Genomic DNA, 24,776 nt, shown 5'->3' on the forward strand with positions numbered 1-24,776 from the left:
GAAGGTAGAAGGTAGTTGTCGCGAGCAATTAATGAAATTAAAATTGACTGTGTAAGACTGATGACTGTGAATCAACTTAGCTCACACAAAATTTGGTCACTTGAGAAAAACTTTGTAAACTAGCACATTGAAATTAATTGCGGCTTGCCAACTTTCGGCACCCTGGACTTTACTTAAATAGTCGAGGAATGCCTCCAAATAAATTTCTAAAAATCCAAAACTGAATTCTAGATTTTTAGAAATTTATTTGGAGGCATTCCACGACTATTTAAGTAAAGTCCAGGGTGCCGAAAGTTGGCAAGCCGCAATTATTTTGAATGTGCTAGCGGCACTGGACTCTATAATCACATAATGAGAACCTAATTGCAATAGCTAAATGAACTTGAAGTGACTTCTGGAAATTGGTTCTTGCAGTCGGTGGCAAAACATTATTACACCGTGGTCGTCACCTATTTATCGATTTTGTTCCGGAAAGAAAGCAATATTTAAACGAAGTGACGGGAACAACATAAATTCGGAAAATATGTTTGTGCTGAACCAGATAAACTGGAGTTTGTGCGGACATAAATTTCTTGTTTCGTTTGGCATTTCTTTCAAAATAATCTGTTCAATGAACCTCGTCTATTCGCAGTAAATCATAAAAAAATATTGTTTAGCGAGTGCTATCTATAAGCGCCAAGATAGATGCGTAAACCGTAAACGAAATTATTGATTTTCAGAATTTTGTTGACTCGGAATATTTTTTTATTGTGTACGCCATGCTCCATTAGAATATGAAATAATGTGCCCGAAAACAAGCAAGAGCACACAGTAACGCATCGAACAACAGAAAAAAGAAGCGAAATTTCGATTTATTTTTAGTTCCTTTTATTTCGGTGAAATTAATTGCAAACTTTGTCGAGTACAGTAACAGCAAAACGAAGCAATGAATTTGCAAGTTACCAACTCACAAACAGATTTAATTCCTGAATAAGGTCAGAGATGGTTTCATTGTTTGTATTATTTTGTGTGTTTGCCGTCGATGTGTACACGTAATTACGTTTCAATTAAAGAAGGACAAGGGGTAATTTAAGGAACGACAAAAGCTTGTTGTTCAGCTTCTTGAGCGTATACAGGAAGTAAACAGGTGCTCTAAAAATAGCATGCACCACACAATACAATGTAGACGTACGTACAAAACGAAAAGCAACACACAATTAACACGTAATCGTAATAGTCCAATAACCTGAATAACTAAAATCAATTCATCCGTTCAGTTTGTGAGGTCAATGAGTATTTAAGCTACAGTAATGTCGAAATATTCATAATTGGTACCCCTGTTTCAGTATCTAAATGGAGTAAACTTACACAGTGACAGGACAGACAGGTCTGATTCTATTGGTATTGTCGTAGGTGCTTCAGCTTCATGTATGTGTACTTGTATTATGTGCTAATTATGACTGATGCTGTGTTTTTGCATGAAAATAATGACTCTTTTGACTAAAATTGTGTTAATTTGTGGTGATTTTGACATTACAGTAGATAAAATCTTGTTACGAACACGCTAGTAAATGAAGGTTTTGCGCACACGATGTGTTACTGAACTCGCTTCGCTCGTATCGGAAATTTCATATATTTTGCACAAAACAACCCAAATAGCAAAATAGCTATTTTGAGAACTGAAATCGTAATGGGACTTCTCAGTCTTAGAGTAATTATACCTAGAGAGAAAATTTGTACGAATAAATGTGGTCCCAACATCAGTTTGTATAAGATACACATTTCGTATAATTTTACACCAATACATGTATTCGTTCGCTTTTGATAGTTCAATTTGCCCTCTTAAGAGGGTAAACACTTGGTGTATGTAAACATTTCGTATTTGATGTTGGGACCACATATTTTACGTAATTTTGTTTGAAATTTCCTCTCTAGGTATAATTACTCTCAGTTCTCAGTTTCAAACGACAAATGAAAAGAAAGTTTTTATTTTGTTTTACTTTGTGTAAGAAGTTGAAGATAGTTTCAATCTTGTCAATTGACCGATTAGTAGACAATTACTTTGTTGAAATACTCGCTACGCGATAAGTACGTGCTGTGCTATTAATATTTATTTCATTTTAGACAAATATGCCACACAATCTTTTATCATTTTTGCTATAAAAATTATTATGCGCATGCATTTGTAAGTGAATTTGTGTATTAGTAATGATTGTAAATGAGTGTGAATAGCCGAACAGTCACAATAAAACGATTTACTTATTTTATGTTCAATTTTTTGCGCGTAATTTCCTTAAAGGCTCACAGACGTAAGAACATCAGTCAAGTGTCATGCATTTTATGACATAGCCAAGTAAAAAATTGTTTCAATTTTATGATAAAATATAATGTGCCGTTCGCAGAGAACATTTCAATGTAATATAAACTCGACAAACAATCCAATAAAAAAAAGTAAATAAATTGAAACGCAGAATATAATTTCAATTGTTCCGAAACGATCGATTGTATCAGTCATCGGCTGATGACGATTTGAACGAAAGGAAAAAACATAAGGTTGGTCGTAGATAAGGAAATTTTATTAAACAGAATGGATTTCGAAATGTTTCGTTTGTCATGTACAACACTGGTTTTACTATGAAACAACTAGTGGATAAGGTAGCAGCCAGCAGACGCTGATGTGATGTTAGCACCGTACGATCCCGTATACACATATTGCGTAAGTCTTCCTAATGCGTCCGTATAAGTAGTGCGTCTGTATAAGTAGTTCGTACATATCACTAGTTCATACGTAACCCTATTTCAGGTACAATCTTACGGAAAGTATTGGCACTTGGCGAAGAAGATTCTATAGGTCCGAAACAACCTGATGCCACTTCAATAATACCAAAAGTCCAGAAAGGAACATAAAAACCCTCAGAACTCTTTCAAAATCCTAAAGTTCTAGAACTGGGAAGATGGTGGACCATGAGGAGTGGGAACCAACATACCACCTCAATCGTTCCAAATCGGTTTCCAAATATGAAAATAGATTTTGTCTACAGTTTCATGGGAGGGCTTTAGCTCATGATCCAGTGAAACGATTTTCATAGACTTTTTTCCGCCGATTGTCGATCTTGTTCAAAATCTTTACCGTTACTGTTTCCTTCGAATTCCACATGTTACAAACGACATATCGGTTCTATAGTGCCCCTGCCCTTCGTACGGGCTTAAAAATTACCTTTTCAGTAACTACGCTGCTATCGAACGTTATATCGTAAAGCACTTCATTAAAATTACACTCATTCCGCCGTAGCCGGCGAAACAGAAATTTAATTACAAAGGGACTCTCTTTTGAAGAATTCTTTCAGAACGAAAATAATTCGCTTCTTTACAAAAAGAAATTCAAACTCAGTCGAAGAATAAACACATTTGAGGAATTGTTAAGTTGGTGAAAGATATTTTCTTCCACTTATTTCCTACCATACACCAGACACTCACATTTTAGTTAAAGGGGATTATCATCGCATTCACCCGAAAAGAATAAGCAAAAGAAAAGAAGCTTGGGCCTACGTTACAATAAAATAAAATGTATGCCGAAATGGCGAATGACACAGTTTGATACTTGTTTCAACTTAACAGATAACAGAATGTTATTTATATTATGAACCGAACGTGGAATAACAAAACTTTTTTTTTGCGTGAAAATGAAAACATGGAAATTGCGCAATATCTTTTCGTATTTTCGTTGTACGAAAACAGCTCAACTCTGAATAAATTCGGCTTAATTTTCCAACTATTGTTTATGTACAAAGTGTATACTGTTATCTCTCAGATTTTATTTATTTGTTATTTACTTAGAGGGGATACTATACAAAGCCTACACTGGGTAGTAAGCTTTCGAAATGCTATTAGTGTTTACATGATAAGAACTGATAATATATAGCCGAGACGCAATTTCATCGAATGTTGATTTAGTTCAATTAACAATTTGACTAATCTGTAAAAACGAGATTGTAAATCAGATGAAACAAGAGGTCACACAATAATAACACTTTTAATTGATTTTCTTATTGATCATTTGGCAACTCTTCAGCAGTTGTCAACTCTTCAGCAGTTATCAACTCTTCAGCAGTTGTCAACTCTTCAGCAGTTGTCAACTCTTCAGCAGTTGTCAACTCTTCAGCAGTTGTCAACTCTTCAGCAGTTGTAAACTCTTCAGCAGTTGTAAACTCTGCAGCAGTTCAGGCGCTTATCCACCTATGTGCGGTCGAGGCGGTCGCCGGGAGTTAGAAGAAGATTTCTACATAGAAAAAAGAAATTAAAACAAAGCCGCCTGGGTCAGAAACTGTCTCTTCTATCCGCCTGGATCAGAGCAAAAGCTGGATCCGCCCCTGCAGCAGTTGTCAACTCTTCTTGGTAACTCTTCAGGAGCTGGCACCTCTTTACATCGCTTTCAATTTTAATGCCCTTCAGGAGTTGTATCTTTTTAAAAGTTGTAAAATTTTAGGTGTTTTAGGAGTTTATAGTCTGTTGAGCATCCTCAGGTCCAAGTCGGTTAGCAGAGTTTCAAAGTGCACATTGTACAGATCGGTAATAAGACCGGTTGTAACATACGGCTCGGAGTCGTGGTGTATGAGACACAGAGAAGAACAGACGTTGCTCACGTTTGAAAGGAAAGTCCTGCGTACAATATTCGGACCGATTCTGGATCCGAATCAAAACAGATGGCGCAGACGATACAACTTAGAGCTAAAACAGCTTTATGGAGAGCCAGACATAGTCAGGATCATCAAACTGAATAGACTTCGGTAGCTCGGTCATGTGGAACGGATGGAGGAAAATCGTGTCCCGAAGAAAATATTGAAAAACAAACCTGAAGGGAAGAGGAGTGCAGGTCGACCAAAGGCCAGATGGTGCAATGCAGTCCTATAAAATGTCCAAACAATCGGTGTCACACGTTGGGAATCGTTAGCCGCGGATAGGTCCGGTTGGAGAAGCAAGTTGGAGAAGGCCAAGACCCTTAATGGGTTGTAGTGCCGGTAAAGTAAGTAAGTAAGTCACATTTTAGGAGTTGCAGCTCTTTATGAGGTGCAACTCTTTGGGAAATGCAACTTTGTAGGAATTGCAGCTCTTTGAAGGTTACGACTCTCTCAAGTACTGCTCATCAAGAGTTTTAACTCTTCAGAAAATCTGCAATTTTCTAGTTATAGCTCTTTGGAAGATACAACTTTCGTAGGATGACAATTTCTCTCGAATACAATGATAATGAAGTATTCAATTCTTGAACTACGCATAACACTTCGAGGAAATGTCACTTTGTACTAAGACACGGAATCGACTTCCCTCCTCCCTAATGCTCTCTTTGTGCTGTTTTCTCTGAATACCCTCCCATAACTCAAACGTCTATATTGCATGACCCTGCGGAGTTATTGTTAAATCAATTTACAATTTTATAGCGTTAACTAACATGCGAAGAAATTATTGGTTCTTGTTATGGATTTTTTGTTGAAGCAAACATAATTTAAACTGATTTTGAAAACCGATAACAAAATGTAAATATTTATGTGGCGTTGAGTGGAGCTACATATTCTCGTTTTTTCAATGAAAACGTAAATCGGAATAAAAATTCAGTCACCCAGTACGGAAAGTTCAAATAGATTTGAATAGGAATATCTCATTTTATTTCAATTTTTTTTTTTCATTTGCGTTTAAGTACGCAATTGCAAATATTATCAAAATGATTACAGTGTTAAAATTGTATTTTTGTTATTTCCCATCGAAGCGCACTCTTCGATAAACACATTCCATAATTTTACTTTTCTCAAATTAATAATCCGAACGAGAATAATTAAATAAATTCATCGTACAGCGCAATAACAGACAAATTAATTTGTATAATACGTTCCATAACATTATTATTTTCCTCTGATTATTGTTGTTTATTGTACACAAATACTAAATTCATTTCATTATGAATGAAAGACAAAAACCTTTGTTTCAAGATTATTGCTCTATAAGTATATAATGTTCGCATTATTCACTTCTTAGTAAATACGCAACCAAAAACGATCTTTTATTCGAATGGAAAATGAAGTAGTTATCATGACTACAATTTGAACGGCAACAACACCGATTCGAAATTGAATTCACAGAATTTTGCATTGTTGAAATTGAAACATTTCGGAAATGATTTATAAGTTTGTTGTTCACCTACACACACTGGTGGTGTCCGACAGTGTCAAAAAATATGAGAAAAAAGAATTTTTTGTTTACAAATTTGAAAAACAGCAAAATTTCGAAACGCAGACAAACGAGAAGTTGAATGTCTAGTTAAATGAAAATTAACATTTTCATGGGAAAATTGATGACTTATTTATTGTGTTTTCATTTTCGCATTATTTTCGTTGGGGATATTACGATTGGGAATAATGCTTGAGTCATAAGATCAACACAGTTTTATTTTTCGCATTTTATTTTAGCTGTTTGGTAAACTACACCGTTCAACAATGATACATACAAATTAAAATAAACATTTTAGATAGACATACGATGGTTTAAGTGGAAAAACGTTAAAGCAGAATGTTTCGAGCGACGCTTTACGATGCGTGAAGAATTGTTGAGTTGCATCCAATTCAGTTTTTTAAATGGCAATTGTAATAAATGTTGCGTTGAGCAAAATGTGTGCACTGATATAGCGACTCGTATAACTCGTAGGGGACAAGAATTGCATGACTCAAAACTTACACAACACATTCGGAGGTATTTACATCCGATTTTAAATATTGAAAACAAAAACGTTTTCTTCTATTTTTTGATATCTGTAAAATATCTGTAATCTCGCTTCGCTCGTGTCTGCAAACTCACATCTTGTGCCCAAAACAACCCCATTTACTACCTAGTTAGCAAAATAGCGCGCTCAAACGCACTTATTTTAGTATTATTTTGACATAATTTATGAATACGTTTAATGGCGATGTGATTGCCTTCTGCAAAAGGCTCAGTAATTGCATTTCTTTACGTTTTAAAATTGAGAAACAATTTTTGCCAATTTTCTTCTATCGATTACTGCGATGTTCGAGACATCGATAAAATTCTCTGTTTTTCGCAAAATTGAATCCAATTATGAATAATTTACTATTTCAACCCAACCTTCACCCATTGATTTTCAACTTTTTCATAAAACCAATAAAAATCGTCTGCCTTCAGGTAAATTGTATCACTATCTTCAGTAGAGGGAATGGATGGTGGAAAGGGGACAGTATTAATTCAAAATTTATTAGGAATTGTGTGGTATGACACGATATAATAGAAGTCTACACAGCAAAAGAAAAGAATGTGGAAAATTAGTGCGTTTTTCGCTTCTTGGAATACATGGAAGCCGGTTAACAGCATTATTTACCGATTTTATGTTTGACAATTTTCATACTAATACGAATCAATCATGAGCTGGTATAGTCTACAAATTTAACATCACGCGATATTTGAGTGGGTGTTTGGGATAAAAACCCTTTCGGATTTTTGTATTAGTCACACAAAAAAACGCACACAAAATTGTACACTTTTATTACGGCTGTGATTGGATGATGGTTATTTACCAATTATATTGCCGTGTATGTACGTACAACATGCGTTATACCGGTTTTCCAGAATCTATGTAATTTGAAGAAATATTGACCGAAACAAATCAATTATTGATCGATCAATTGATCATTGTTCGCATATTCGGTTAAAATGTGTACGATTACTGGTTTTTCGTGGTAACCATTCAAACGATGGTTTGACTCACGCAAATCCAATTTCCGACGAGTTGTTAAAATAATTAAACCAATTTCTTAATTAACGTCGGTTCTCATGATGATGATGTTCTTATAGGTTGTTGGATTTGAAACGATTTACCATCAATCATATTTAAATTCTTCGAAAACTCTTTGGATGAAATGAAAAAGCTTTCGAAATGGTTTCGTATATTTGAACGTCATGCAAAAGTGTATATTGTGTATATTGTATCAAAAAATAATTGATTGGTGAACAGGAGAGACTATGAATGTCAAATGAATGTCAACATCCTCAACAAGATAATTAAAAAGAAATTCGAATTGACCGCTGGTAAAAATGGAAATAATTTTTCGCAACACAGGCGATAAAATAGTCATTTTCTCGCGTCGTCAGCTAAAACTTTGGGAGCCTTTGTTGAGAATTAGTTTAACTAGTCTAGTCTAGTTAATTGTTCAACGAGAGAAAAAAGTTGGAAAGTGCATTGTCAACCATTTTTCAAAATCAAGATAAAGTTGCAAGGAGAAAAAAACCCTAATGGGAATATTATCACCTGAACTGTCACATAACTAACTGACTGTCATCAAAGAGAGCGTCAACAAAGGGCCCTCTTCTCTCTGCATTTGTGTGAAGCAAATAAGGCTATTCACGCGGGACGGATGAAAATACCTATTTCACCCCTCACGACATACACTCGCGGAATTTTGAAAACCGACACATTTTCTGTTTCGTGGTTTACTGTTTTTTTGTGAATTTTGCATGTATTTGTATATGGAGTATTACATTGGAGTAATCAGAAACTCAAGTAAAACACAGAAACAGGAAATGTGTCGGTTTTCAAAATTCCTTGTGTGTACTGTGAGAAAAATGTTTTTTTTACCTTGGCCCTTGGGCATAAATTCTAGAATTTTTCTTGTCATTTAGGTCATGAAAAGTTAAATCAGTATTTGTTATGGACGGTTGACTTTTGGCAAGAGTTGTAGCCCGAAAGAAGCGAAAGTGCTTAAAATCAACCGTCCACAATAGTTACGTAAGAGTCAATAAGAGCTCAACTTACTATTTTCAAAAAATTCAAAATGTAAAATCTAAGAATTTTGGTTCGTTTCGTCAGTCTGTTCTCTACAAAAAATCTAGGACACATCTTCTGGCTCTATCACGTTAGTTTTACTATTTATCATCTAGTAAAACTATAAAGAATACAATTTTAATGAAGTCGCTCGAAAAAACGTTATTTGGAGAATGTAAAAGTTCGAGAATTTGATGGGTTGAGATCCATTGTGAAAAATCAACTCCATTTCTATCTGTGACGGTGGGTATAGTCGTGTGGGGTGTCAATGGATCTCCAGATTAGAGCTTCCTGCTTCTTGCTTCCCCTGCCACCAAGAACAGTTCAAAAATTTCGAGGGTTTTTACTTGTTGCGGCGGTTGGGTGGGTCCGACATCGGCGTTGGTTGGTCAACAATATTCCCCTCATCGACCTTCATAAACGTACACAATTTGACTTTATTCACATCTCGCATGTTAAAGCTATTGATAAAAAACGATTTTCACAACAACTCCGGGGAAAATTTTTCTAAGGGCCATGTCAGTCCAACAAAAATTTTTCGAGAAAAAAGTTGTTCTACGAAACTCTCAGAATGGAACGACGATTCGTTTCAGCTATAGCTCCCAACTCCATATAATCTGTTCGAAATTTTGGCGAATTGACTCATAACCATTTGCTGACGATTGGTCGAACGACATTTTTTAAAATAGTAGCAGTAGTATTAAAATAGTGGGAAAAGGGTTTTCTTCCCAGGAAGAAAATAGAAGTTTTCCCACTTGAACTGTCACTTTGCTTGTGGTTTCAAAAATGTTATGGCGATCGAGGTTTTTTGTTTCGTGAGGAAAAACGGTCAATCACACATCGCACATATGAAAAGCGTTGTGTTCAACTCTAGGACAAATAGGAAATTCCCTCTCTCTCTCCTCGGTAAACAAATAACTATATTACACGTCGCTAAAAATAAACCTAGCTGCCACCTACAAATATACACTTGTTGTGCCGATCGATGATTTCATAATGTAAAATGGTATTAAATGTTAAACCAACTACAAATGTAGCTATAAAACTCTTTGTTATTTTCCGAAATTGAAGTCGATTTAACTCAGCCAAATTAAATATTCTTCATCATAGAAATGAATAGGAAGAACGAAAGAAAAATCAATAAAACGATGATGGCACAATCGATTTGTGGTTGTGATTCTACAACTATGTTAAGTTGAAATAATAATCTACCGGGATTGCACAGAGCATTGAACTGTATTTATACAGACCAAACAGGTGATCATCTTGTTCTAAAATTTACTACCATACAGTAACTCATCTCAACCTGAATTATAAGGTCAATAGCCCATTATATACAATGTGGTTTGGTGTTGTCGTTTTTTTTTTTTCGGATCGTACACCGTGCAGTACATATACTTAACAATTTAAATACATAAGATGATGTGCCCCGTACAATACGAATTGAAGTGAAAAAAAGTGGACATGAAATAGCCTGTGTGAACATGGAATTGTAACGAGATCGACGATGTAAACGGAACGACGGTAAAATATCTGCGCTACACACAGCTGAGGGCATTGCCAGCAAAATGAACATGCATGTTTCGGATTAATAATGTGGCAATTTTTTCCATTTATTTATTTTATTTTCAGCGAGAATTGTGAGTTTGTATGACGGACCTTGGGAGAAGTAGAGTATATTTTTACGTTTTATAATAGCCAATGTACAACTGTGGCTTCGTTTCACGAACTGAATTTCATGCTATGCAATTGTGTTTTGCGTTTCGTCTTCAGTTTATCCAAATGACAGATGTATTTACAGTTATATGCAGACAATTTACGTGTCAGAAGGAGTTACATATTTGCGAAATGTTTTTTTTTTTTCATTTTTGTTTTTCGACCTAACGGCACATTTTACCTTTAGCTGAAGTGAAGCGTTTAATAAATTTAGCGAAATAAAAGTGTCTACATTCATATTGTAGCGTCATAACCAGGCTTTCGTTTTGGTATGAAACCTGTCAATTTGATGTGAGTTAAAGGTAAATTATTACAGAAAGAGAATGAGCAAAAATCGGAAAGTTACCGATACTGTCAATCAGCTGTAACATTCCATTAAATTTCCAAAAGTACTTTCGAACTGAACAAATTACTTGTACAGTTAAGTCACTCATTTAATATTTTCGTCATTACATGTTCGAAGGGCTACGAGACTGAAACTAGGAATAGCTATTTTGCTAACAAGTTATTAAATGGGTTGCTTTGCGCACTAGAGATTACCGGTACGATCAAAGCGATACACCCACTACAATACCAATAAACCAATCCGTGCGTAAATATTAGATTTGCGCACGGACATGTCACTGTGTAAGTTTGCTCAATTTATTTACTGAAACATGGGTGCCAATTACGAATATTTTGAGAATAATCTTGGAGATGTGATGACCAACATGATTGAAGAAGCAACAATAGCTACACTGCTAATAATATCTTAAACCGAATTAAGGCTCGGAATAGGTCATATCAATCTGAAACCTGACGCTCAGGCTATCTGAAGGGCTCAATCGGTAGAGGGATGGACTCACGTTCTATATGTCACAGGTTCGACTCCTGTGTCAGACATAGTTCAAAGGGTTTTTCCAAATCGTAAATTATTAGTCTCTGCTGTTAGTTAACTGTTAGCCAGCCCTGTCGACCGTAATAGGTCTCCAAGCAAAGCCTAGATTCTGATAAGTCACATATTTATGAATCTAAAACATGAACTACTGGCGACTACTGGTTCTAATATATCAATCATACAATTTACAATTTATGTCATTTGAAAAATCTCTCTAAAATATGGGTATGCACAACTATCTGTCATTTGTCGCTTAGGTGCTTGAGAAGCATCAGCTTTCCATCTTATCCGAATCTGATTAGAACTCAACCTGAATGAAACATTTCTACCCGACCTGAATTTACCTGAAATCTGAAGATTGGTAAAAGTTCAGACAAATCTGTTCAAATTTCAGGTGTACGTGACCTGGACTTGATTTACCTGAACGTATCTCTCCAAAAATTGATTCAAATTTCGGACCGAAATGATATTTTTCGGATAGAAATAAACACCTGACGCAATATCCAATTTTCTTAGGTGCAATTCCAGATTGTACACCATGACCATCCATTAATAAAATTGAAAACAGAATATTGTGTACCTTAAGCTGTTTTTTTGTTTATAAAATCGTATATATAGCCAGCTGAACCATTAGAAAAATGATATTCTTACGCTGGCTGTGGATGGTGTCGACATAACATTTTCGTTTTTTTCACACAGAACCATTAAAACGATTCTGTTTAATCAGATGGTAGGATTTTGTAGGTCACTTTAGTGTTTGCTTAATTTAAAGCGGTAATATGTTTTATAGTGGCAAATGGCCTATATATACAAACAAGAATTAGTAAATTTTCGTAGGTATGATTTCAATTGCAACTGGTAGGGAAAAAAGAAACACTAAATTTGTTAGCGAGTCTTTGTAGTTTATGTGTTAATTATTGCGGTTTCAGTGATACATTAGCTCTTATCTGTTTGTTTCGAAGCGAGTTTAACCTAATTTCGTCTTTGCCACTGGAAGTACAAGTGAGAAAAAAGCTGTTACGTCGAATAAACTCATTTGAAATTTATAAATAAAAGGGAAAAAAATTGGGTCAAGTTGGGTATAGTGTTGATAGCTTCATTACTGTAATAGAAAGAAAATCGTTTTTTTTTGCGATAGATAAAATGACAGATTGTGATGTTGGTAGCGATGTCTATAAATGAAATTTTTTCGAACACTTTTCGAACAACAGTAATTGTAATTGTCAATCTCAAAATGTATATCATGCACCTATCGTTGCACAAGTGACACACGTCGTAAATTTAGGACTTGTGATCAAAAAATCCAAAGTATACAAACACTGAAGGTAATGCAAACCCGAGATCCGAGAAAATCCCGACTTTCAGGTTAATTTATTTTTGTAATGTTGCCATCATCATGCTTTCTTGTGACTAATGTTGTTGCACCTGCCAAATTTGTATGGAATTGAATTTACCTCGCTACTGCAACCTTACGTTAACGAATTCAATATGTGTGCAACATAACGAAACTAAATTCCCCTGCAAATTGTGATCCGGGTGGAACTGCGGATTTGCACTACCTTCAGTGTTTATACACTTTGAACAAAAATCGACTTTTTGGAACACGGTGTTCAGTTCAGTGCTTACTTAAGCCAAAACACCGTATCGTATCGTTTGTGTGCTTCGGAGAGCTTTCAAAAGCTTTGAGGTTTTTTTGGATTCCAATGGAAAAGATAATTATTTCAGTAGAATACGAAAGGAGCTTTAAGCTCTCGAAATCTCCGTAAAAGCAGAGACACAAATGCCATACGGTTTTTTTTTGGCATATCACGGCAGGACTATTTCGTAGTTGTTTGCCAGTGCGTAACTCATCCGAATAGATGTAGACTTTGAAACAAAAAATAAATGGCAAAATGTTGGACTCAACCTCAATATTTCCACAGCGCAGTAAAACTTTCATTTTCTCTAATCTTATCGTCCGACCTAATTTACTTTTAAATCCCAATGGCATTTTACTGTATTTGCTATCAATGTTTTAAAAACACTTGCGGTTATAATGGAACATATGCTAGAGTTTGTCGTTTATTTTCAATGATCGTGGTCGACTAACCGAATGCAACAAAAGTCGTCGTTGACAACGTCATTTCTTCCATTGAAATTCAATTCTTCAAATTAAAAATTTCTCTTAAACAAACGTTACAATGATATTTACCATCATATTTGTCCAATTTGTGGAGCAAATAGACTTTTCTCTACGAATTGTTTGGTAGGTAGATAACACACTAGCAGACTGGGACTATATTATGAGAAATTCGTTTCTCAATGATTTCTCAAATTTTTCAAAGTTTCTAAAAAACAAATTTGTTTAAAATTCATCTTTAAGTATGGTTTCAACTCAACAAAAAGTACTACATGAGAGCAAGCTGTCAAATAAGCAAAGCAAAAATTGAAAAAAATTCAATTTGTCTCTCACACGGAGTACTTTTTTAGTAAGTGGAAATCAGGGATTAGAAAACACAATTTTAGATTTAATTAGAGTTTTAAGGCTTGATTTCCACTTATCAAAACAGTACTTAGTGTCTCTAACATTTTGTCAATTTTTGCTTTGTTTATTTGACAGCCTGCTCTCTCACGCAGTACTTTTTGTTGAGTGGAAACCATATCTAATGCTTAGTTTCCTCTTACCAAACTCTGTGTGAGAGACAAAATTTATTTTTTTCATTTTTTGCTTTGTTTATTTGAAAGCTCGCTCTCTCGCGGCTCTCTCACGCAGTACTTTTTGTTGAGTGGAATGGAAACTTAAAAGTCATCGTTGTTCACAGTCAATTAAGTGCAGAGTTGGATCGGTTATCCGAAAAACCGAAAATTTCGGTTCGGATTAAACCGAACCGAGAATTTCGGTTCGGATTGAACCGAACCGAGAATTTCGGTTCGGATTGAACCGAACCGAAAACTTTGGTTTTGTCGAAAAACAATATGAAATGAAGGCAGACTCGTCAAAATTGATTGATTTCATTATGAACTAACCAAAAAGAAGTAAATGGAGCAATTGCATGATACTTTTATTGAGAATTGAAAATCTCATAAGTTCTTGTCAAATTCGGGTTCTCACAAAAATCGCATGCAATTGCTCCATTTACTTCTTTTTGTTTAGTTCATAATGAAATCAACCAATTTTGACGAGTCTGCCTTCATTTCATATTGTTTTACGACAAAACCAAAGTATTCGGTTCGGTTCTATCCGAACCGAAATTTTCGGTTTTTCGGATAACCGATCCAACTCTGATTAAGTGTTGCCAGTCTATGATATTTTGGCGCAAAATTTGAATTCGCACAGTCATATTCAAATTTTTGCGCTAAAATATCATAGACTGGAATACACTTAATTGACTGTGAACAACGATGACTCTTAAAACTCTTAAGAAACTGTCAAATGGGTTCTATTTCTAGAATGAACCAACTGTATGGTTTACTAAAAATTTTTGAAGTTTTTTCTGAAAATCAAAAACTCAAATTTTGGCAAATGTGTACAAAAATTTCCTAAGAATAGTCCCTGCTAGCGGGGAAATATATACACGCCAAAATAGAAATAAATAATTCATCGGTCGTCATCGCAAGGTCGCAACGTAACATCTAACACAAGTCGTCGGTAAATACATAATAAGATACATTTCCCAACAACTTTAGTCGATAGTATTGGTTCACGGAGTTTCCATTCAATGTTTTCGTCATCGAAATAAATGGAGTCAATTTTAAGACAGACATTACTGACAAGGTAGTTTCCTTGTTAACATTGTGTCAATATTACAAACCGACGACGTTTCAATTATATTTAAAGTCAATAAATTTAAATATGAAAAGTTCCAGAACAAAAAAATCACCCAGCACGCACTCAATACCAACAACAAAATAAAGCCCCGTTATCAAACTCAATAGAAAAGTTTTCGTTATTCAGTTTTCCCACACGTTACATTTAAATGAAGCTCCCAATTTCTTTCTTTCGTAAATAAAAATATCTCGACACTACGCAAGGTCTTTGACATTCAAAAATAACATTTCTGAAGGTCAAGTTCAAGTTTATGTAATCGCATTCAGCAAACAAATTTAAATTATTATTACTATAATTGTTCTTCACTTATACTTCAATTTTTAAGTACGACGCTTAGTGTACGAGTATAGAATACTCGTTACCACAATATACGTACGGATGAATCAATGTATAATTTGAATCAATCGATATTATGAAAAAAATACATCGACATCAGGTTCGGTATAAATAATACCTAACCTAATGGTTGTTGTAGACATGGAGCGTATTATAGGTTATCAGCAGCTAAACGAATTCATGTTATCGTTTATCAATCAATATATACTATACACACAAAATGCACGAATAAAAATGGAAGAAGAAAAACAACAACAACAAATGTTGTTACTGACAGTGTTGTGGCACCTCTTCCTAGCAGAATTATTAAAGCCAAAAAATTCTTTCATTTGCATTATGATAAGTACCTTTTGTTTCAAATACGAATAATTATTCGGCACGTGTTGCGTTTTCCTCTCACAAAATAGGTAGCGCAAAGGCTATTCACACAGAGTGCGATTAGTCTTCATTTCACTATTCGCACTCTTTCACTAGACCGAAAAGCTTTTCATTAATTACGTCACTAATTAAAGTGTTTGTAGAAGAAATAAAAACTATTCGCACAAAGTGCAATGAGTCTTTATTTCACTATTCGCACGTTATGCGATTAGTCTTTTGTTCGCTAAGCGCCGAAACATGAATTATTACTTCATTGACATGAACGTTAAAACTTATTTTCCGGTGGATTATTGAGTAAAATAACTTATGCAATTGTTTGGAACTTTTTAATTTGCCTTGTGTGGTTGAATCACTCGCCTTCGGCTCGAGCTGCAAAGGGCCACACTTGGCAAAATAAAAAGTTCCAAAAAAGGACGTTCTCAAATCAAGACTATCCGCACACTGTGCGAATAGTACCTACCCACAGGTTAAATTGCGTTGTTGAAATAAAATCGATTTGATGTTCCAATTTTATTTTTGTTTTTAATTTTTAACCAAATCCTACACCACCTTTCATTGAAACTCCGGAGCAGAGGGAAGAATGAGACACGATAAATAAACACGACATGATGAAGGCTGCACGGGGTTGATTTAGCTGAGTGCCAATTTTAATTTGCAAAGTGCGGTAAATAAAGTAACCCCTTGAGTCGAAGTTTATTTGTTAAAGCATAACGCCCGGGTAAAACTCTATGTCTTTTCAATGTGCGTTGAACTGAATGCAGATAAAACTGGCGAAAATGATGTAGAAGAGCTCTCTGGTCCCTAAGAACATAAACATTTTGTGGAAAAGTGCGTATAGCATTCGAGATATAACATGGTCCATGTTTATTTATATCGAAGTTAACTTGAATCTTCTTGATGGAATCTTGCTTCAACTGTACGAAAATGAAAAAAAAAAAAAATCAGCGAGCTTTCTGATGAATATTTTTGTAATGAAATTGACCTTGGCAATTTTTTTGTGCGGAAAAAATGTTAGCTTTTCAATAAGTTAGAACGAAATATAATTCGAGAATTGAGCAGAAGACAATTAATTGAGACGGAAGAGGGTCATTGTCCACCACAGATACACACAAAAAAGATTTCAGAAGATTATCTGTGGCAAACAATCCAACTCCAGGTAATGTAATTTCACATATAAAATTTACCTTACCTGCAGCAGGCAATGCAATTTTTATGTGAGGAAACATAGTTACCCGCCACAGGTAATCTTCTGAAGTCTTGTCAGTGATAAAATTTTAGAATGGCTGGTGTTTATAACAGCAAAATGATCTTATTTAGCAAGGTTCTGATTCATGATATTTTAACCATTTAGTGTTCATCCATGAATGACTTCCACTTGTTTCAGTGCTGCCAGCGGATGTAAAACATCATTAATAGCTCGAGCGGTAAAACTTGTCACTTGAATCACAACAACGCATATTTTTCGAGTTATTAACACTTGCTGTTCGTAAAATGTTAATTAACGATTCCAATAAATTTCTTCCTTAATACCAGTTGAGTTGTATGGGTGAGCTGGACACTGTTTTCGTATTCATAGCAAAATAGATTCGTTGCTACGTTCAACTTTTACTTGTTAGAATGAATCAATAAATAATACGTTGTACGAGTGGCACTCGTTCACAAATTTTACAAAATTGAGATTAGGTGGCATTGGAACAGCTGTGACGATTGCTGCATCATTTTTGAGCTACTGTTAAAATAATTATTAAGTTTATGCAATGAAGCGCCTCAAGGTAATCTACCTCGATATGCTGCTAGCCCTATCGTTAAATTTTATATTTGTTAGAATAAAGTCTGATTTATGTCTTCTTTGTCAGTTGTAAAAGTATTTTAGACTTTTTATTGTGAGTTTTCTGAACAGATGCGCTTATTAGTGGATTCAATTGATCCATACATCAATGGAAAATATCGGGGTGACTTGGATGCGGATCAAAAAGTGAAGAAGTTGGATTTGAAGGTTTTTCAATTAGTCATTAACTGAGTCGGTTCAAATTTTATTTTATCAAAAAAACGTCACAGTTAATTCCACCCGAATTTGTTACGTCATTTAATTCAGCTGTTCTTCAGCGTCATACGCGCGTACGGAAATCGCGAAACCGAAAAAAAGGCGTGGAAGCCACTGAATTTCGATGAGTTGGAGCTGGAAAACAGCTGAACCAAATTGCAACACAAATTCGGTTGGAGTTAATTGTACTGACCGTCTTTTGATAAAAAAGAGTGGTGAGGAATCCTCACTGAGGATGAATAAATCTGGTTATAGAGATGTTCTACCTTCATAACTACATTTCATTATATTATGATTATTATGATTAAAGGTTTCAAGGCAACCGTAGCAGGAACATTATTGTAGCAAGGTTTTTCCGTTCAACGATGACAAACCTTTGGCATATCATAACCTGTCTCTTGTCATTTGAATTAATTTGTAGTCTAGTTCATGATATATCATGTCACACACAAAGCTAGTTTGATAACTAGACATCAGTGTGTTCATAAATAATATAATACACCACGACTCGCATTGAATCAGAGTGCAGTCATGCTTTGCATCACCTTTACGAAATTGATGCTTGCGGTTTTCATGGTGAAAATATTTTCAATTCATTTTTTTCTTGTAAATAAAAGTAGGTATTCGAACACCAGCTACAATTGGAAAAACAGCAATAAGTCGATGATTTTATGTAGATGCTATCATTACTCAATCTGAATACCTCGTTCTACTCTACATGGAAAAAATCGTAATTCAATGCGGACTTCAATAATGAACGAAAAAAGAATAAATTGGAAATATCAATGAATGTACATACCAGGTATGGCGTATGCTTCAAAGTCGGTCGATTTACATTGAACACATTCATTATTCATGTCGAGATATAATATGAAAATGAGTGCGTTTGACTCCGTTTTTAAATTTTTTTTGTCCTACTCGGCGACATTAACTAGGTTCTGAAAGAACAGGTTAAGACATCCACGAAGGCGGGTGACACCGAAATCGATAAACGCACTCAGTACAGATTGTGTGTGAAATCAACTTGAAGAAAATGTTTTTTTTAGGAAAATTCGGAATTTTGTTTTTGTTACGTTGCCTTTTTCATAGAAACTTCGTAGCCACTGAACTAAATTTTTGTGTCACCGCCCTTGTGATCAACTCAGAGTTGTCTTAACCTGGTTCTTTCAGATCCTTGGACATTAGACCATACTTTGCTAACTACTAAGCCCAAACTCTTGGGACTTGATTTTTCCTAATTTTTTGAAACATTTTTTGCACATTTCCTGGGTATCAGGTATGCATGCGTCATTAATAGTTCAGTACAGAAACAATTCAAGCTGTTGAAACGGAAGTACTCACGACGAATGAGCCCCATACAAGTGTATGTCTATCTAAACCCTGTAAAGTCTATCAGAAATCATAAATTTAATTCTTTGTCCGTCTTTCAGTGATTTTATGTGACGACAGATCTGTTCTGTTCATCAATGTGTTCAAAGGCTTTTCAACGGAAATTTCGACTAACTCAATTTCAAGAACCTAATGTTTTGTCAACCAACCAAGTTAAATAAAGAAAAAACAAATTCTGTTCAGAATTGCTTCGGTCTCACTACTCCAACAGTGCCCATCTACAAACTTAATCTAATGATTGTAATTCTTCGTTGATTAAAAAAAAAAAAAAATGAAAATCGGTGAGTTATCATGGTAACAAACGTTCGTTTTCTGTATTTTAAGTTTGTACCATAAACGTTTCACAAAATCGTAGTGAACTCAGCGTTAAGTACATTTCAGGTGATTTTTTGTCATAAGACCCTGACTTTCAATCAAGGGTGAATGAACAAAATACAGATTGCTGGTGCAGGACCTATTTTTAGAGACGACAAGAATATTAGCAGTTTTACTTCCGGATCTACTACTTCATTTGATCGAAATATTTTGAAGAGATCGATTTCAAATATATTACTTCGTTTTGTTGAGCATGCTTTTCCAGAGATTCCAGCCGTCTTAATGCATTTACAATTTAGGTGTCAGCCCAACCAACTCGAATAGAGCAGTCACTTAGCGGCAATTGAGTCTACAGTATCTAGTAACACAAACCTATCGATTTTACCGTACTTATGCGTTCAAGCGGTTAGCTTAATGGATATAACGTTTTTGTGGTGAAACACTCCTACTCTATTATGTATGTTGGTTGATACGATAGACCCACATTTCTTTTTGTATTTTTTGTATTTTATCAAATCCAATTAATCGTTTCGTTTTCACCAAGCGATAACACCACATTTGAAGTTTTTATCAAGAGCCATTACAACACCTCTCAAACAAAAATACTGCGATGCCAAAGCTTAATTTAAATGCGCACAAAGTGAGTTAAAGTTTACACACGAAATTATTAGTGTCAATAACATGGAAATCTCTTAACAGAACCGCGCGCTGGCCATCAAGGTCTTAAAACTATAAGCTTGCTTGTTGCTATTTGAAAAAAATAAATATCGAGTTTCGATACGAAAAACTCACAAAACTTGTCATACGGTTTGAGATTTATGTGAACGGAAAAAAAAGTAGGAAAAAACAACACTCGTTGAATGTATTATGCAAGTGTGTAAGTACATACAACAAGATTTCCACATACACCTTATGGGGGCCTACGGCTGGCTGTCATATAGTATTATGAACATCAATAAAATCAAAACATTGAACAGCTGTTTGGCAAGAAATGTTTTTTTTTTGTTTTTATTATGTTGCATAGTTATGTCCTGGTCGCTTAGAGGAGGATGGACACATATGAATTATGAGGAGTATGCCAGACAAAGGTTTTACCGTTGCAACGAAATTGCGAAGTGATCGATGCATGACGGTTTTTTTTGCACAATTTATTTTCTAGTTTGATTGAAGGAAGAACAAGAAACAGTTTTGAAATCTTACCTTGCTGTATATCAGCTCGACAAAAACAATATATTGGCGTCCAGTAATACGCGAAACTATGTTAAAAACGACTCCGTTCGTCAGCAATTGCAACTTTAATTGAACTATGTTGTATGTCTCATTCGGATTAACTTTTAATTTCTAATCGAAAAGTCTCTAAGTTTATCACACTTTTGCATTGAAAATTGTCAAAATAAAGCACTTTTCTGCGGTTAGGATTTAATAATAAAAATTATTTTCTTTTATTTCGATCAACGTTTCATTCTACGAAAGCAACGTAACTTTTCTGCTTCACTGTTTCATAACAAAGAACTTTTGTTTATCTCTTCTCCGACTGAACCTATTGAGACGATTTGTAAAATATCCACGAACTACCTTCTTCTAGGATCTAAACAGCGTCAACGATGAATGGCGACTGAAAACTTCTATCACAATATGCAAGAACACAGAGCCAGAATAATGTGAGCGAAAAAAACGAACGAAAAACAATAATCAACACACTCAGTCTTGTGGGTACGGAGAGGCAGTTTTACAGTTCGAATATATAGATATGTTCGTCGATTCAGCGAGCACAATGTAATAAAATATATATTGAGTGAAATACGCTGAAATGAACCGATATACACTTCACAATACACTCTCTATAGCCAGTCAACCATTCAAAACACTTTTCACATTCAACATTTCCAAACACATACACTCAGCTGATCAAAGTTAGTAAACATTCGTGTACTTATTGAACAGAAAGTTTAACATGTATGCAAGACGTCTCCTATGCCGTTGTATGAGTGCGATGGATTCTGACGAACAGAGCGCAAACTCGACATTTAGTTGAGACGAAACCACAAAAAAAAAACAACAACAAAAATTGTACACAAGCAAACAAAGGAACTCGTGTAAAATGGGTTTTTACAGACCAAGAGTACTGCGGAGCGCTGGTACCGATCAAAACACAGTGCTTTCGTCTTCCACATACAACACGCATCTCGGTTTGTATACATACAAAATATCAGATGAAACGAAAACGAGTTCAATTTCATATGTTCTGATGTTCGGGTACCCATATCAATTTGTAAGACGCTTGCAAATATTTACAGTTAGAGACGAAAGATCTAATATAGATTTCTTATACGCGGGGGGTAGAGTTCTCGTTCCGAACAGGGAGAGAGAGGACAACAAACTCATTTATTTTTATCGTAAATCGTCAACAACCTCACCGTTACATAAATAATATGAGAATATAGCTGTACGCCAAGTGGAGAAGTGTAGCTATTGGAAGTGTTTAAAAAGTTTTTTTTCTTTTATTACAAAATTTCAAAGTTGAATGTCTGGAATATTTCCTTTGTTTCGTAAATGTTGTTTCGAAACAATTTTCTTTTGTACAAATTAACATAAAGCTGTGTGTACGAGTCCATTCCAATTTTCTTAGAACAAGTCGAAGGTTTTTAGACCACTTTATACGTTTGTATATTCACACAAAGAACGTTGGTGGTTTCAGACGAATCAGCAACAATATCTTGCAAAGCGTTGAATATTTTACTGAAACAACCACTAACATGAAACATGTCCGATGAAGTAAACTGATGGTGATGGAAAGACTCAATTATCGTTTCGTGTTCCTATTGAATCATATGCATTATTTTAAGCAACGAAAGCCTTTAATGAAGACATCAAAAAACATGATACCATTACCATTCTTTTCGAATATATTTACGGATACTAACCGTACACACTACACACTATACATACACGTATATATACGGCGTAAGTAAGTATATACCTACTGCATATTATGAGATTGTTGCCCTTTTGATTAAAAACATTGTGCACATTACACAAAGACTTACGACATAGCGTACAATATTGTATATAAGCATCAGACATCCACCCCTACAACGTGCAATATCCAGTCAGTTACAAATGGTTGGTTCAAATAGAAAAATAAAACGAAGAAAAAACACTTCTTTGTCTGGGAAAAATGTTTATTTTTCGTGAGCTGGAACATGAACGGTTTTTCGAGAGACAATCCCTTATCACTTTTACAAACAAAACAACTATATTTGGCTCGGTGTAGTTAATGCACATCATAAAACTCCGAAGCGTTAATTGTTAATGTGGCAAACAAAAATAGATGAAAAGGAAAGCGCCCAACAAAATGTTAATTACATTGAGCAGAATGGTATTAAAACAAAAACTCCGAAAAGAAGTCATCTAACCGCCTATGGATTGTACGCCAGAAGCGTCGGGTCGGAAGGGATAAGATTTTATTTTATCTGTATTCTACACCGTCCGGCTGTTTTTGATGTACAAGCTTTAATACATCCGTTTCTTTGTTACTTTGGCGCCACTGGTGTCGTCGCCCGCTCGAACGATGAAATCTTATTGATGTGCAATTATGGCTCTATCAAGTTTGATTAAAACTACAAAACGGTATCCTCCGAGGGGATTATTATTATTATTATTATTATATTTATGTGATGATGGATATAAAGTGCATGTCAATATTCAAGGGAAAAAGACAATTTTCTAGATAAACATGTAATTAAGATCGTGCCGAGGGAAAACTGTATATATAAAGGGTTTGATGCGATAAGTTTTTCGATTTGAAATCGGCAACAATATACACGGATACAGTTTGCATATGCAATGTATGTGACGTCGATCAAATTTGTGAGGTTAGGTTCGAAGATTGACATATTTTGGTCAGCATTTTCTGAGTTACGGCCGCCGAATGTTTTAAGGTTTTTGGAGTAAATCTAGATTAGATTAGATTGTATGGGGTGAGACGAATCTCTGCACCTAAGCCTCCGTTGGGCCTGTTGTGCGTGCCCCTTTTTTCGTCTAATTGGACCTACTGATTAAAGTGGAATCCGAACCTTATCCTTACGTCGAGAGAAACATTTCGACTTGAAATCTGGTATGAGTGTGATGTTTATGAGACATCACAGATGGCACTGTAATCGAGGCTGTTTAGTGTATATGCATGATTGTCATACATGAGAAATCGCTATGATTTCTTATTGTTTTTTTTACGACTTTATTACGGTCGGAAGAGCGTATTGGCATTGCTATTGCTATTGCAGTAACTAATCACACTTTGATTAGGAAAAACCGTATGAGCAAGTTTACTCCGGGAATCGAACCCGGGACCCATACGTTATGAATCCAATGCTCTACCGATTGAGCTACCTGGACCTCCTGGAGTAAATCTAAGACAATAGTAATCCAGAAAAAGAAAGGAATAAAAACATATGAAGGAGTGATATAGACTGTTATGATCAGAGCGAGAGAACCGAAGACTAGTTAATTATAACTTGCCTTGGGGTACTTGTCAAAATATTTCTTTCTCTTTCATCATTGAGTGTTAATATGCGACAAAGTTGAATATTCGTGGCACATAAGCACCTGTGTTGGTAACACTGATTTTGAACTAGTTTCATGTCAAAATTGTATAAGACGATGGTGTAGCCAAAGTATATGAACACTGAAGGTAATGCACAAAATTATTGCACAAAATGTACGTATTCTCAATTATTTGACTTTTTCGGTGGAAATGGCATTGTCTTTTTTTATATACTTTATTCAATAGACAATGCCATTTCCACCCATGGTAAATAACCATTTTGTTAATTGATCCTTATCATATATACATATATACATATTATTGGTGGCATTGTATTTGATGTAGAACTGTGCGCCGGCCGGCCACGCCAGCCGATTTTAGGCTCAGCCGGTAGCCGCCTCCGATACATTCTCAGCCGCCATTAGCCGACGTTTGGTCGGCGACTATATCGGCTGAAATCCTCATCAAAGTTTGTTGAAGAAATGGTCGAAAAACATTCAGGTCATTCAGCCAGACAGACGTAGATCAAAAAATGAGGGCGACCGTGAGATTCACTATATACTACTATCACTT

At 35.2% G+C, this 24,776-nt stretch overlaps 1 protein-coding gene across 3 annotated transcripts in view; it reads right to left on the bottom strand.

The window, feature by feature from the left end:
• The window catches only part of LOC119071594 (protein yippee-like CG15309), a 69,175-nt gene that overhangs the window by 9,744 nt on the left and 34,655 nt on the right, over nt 1-24,776 (bottom strand). The window contains exon 1 of one of the 3 annotated variants that reach the window (XM_037176549.1): nt 20,861-21,255. The exons of 1 other annotated variant lie outside the window; for it this stretch is intronic. The gene's annotated coding sequence lies outside the window, so the exon portion shown is untranslated. Of the gene's footprint in view, nt 1-20,860; nt 21,256-24,776 lie in introns of those variants that run through there. One more of the 3 variants, XM_037176546.1, reaches the window with a different exon arrangement.

Source organism: Bradysia coprophila (assembly GCF_014529535.1).
Source record: "Bradysia coprophila strain Holo2 chromosome IV unlocalized genomic scaffold, BU_Bcop_v1 contig_5, whole genome shotgun sequence".
NCBI classification, from domain to species: domain Eukaryota; kingdom Metazoa; phylum Arthropoda; class Insecta; order Diptera; family Sciaridae; genus Bradysia; species Bradysia coprophila.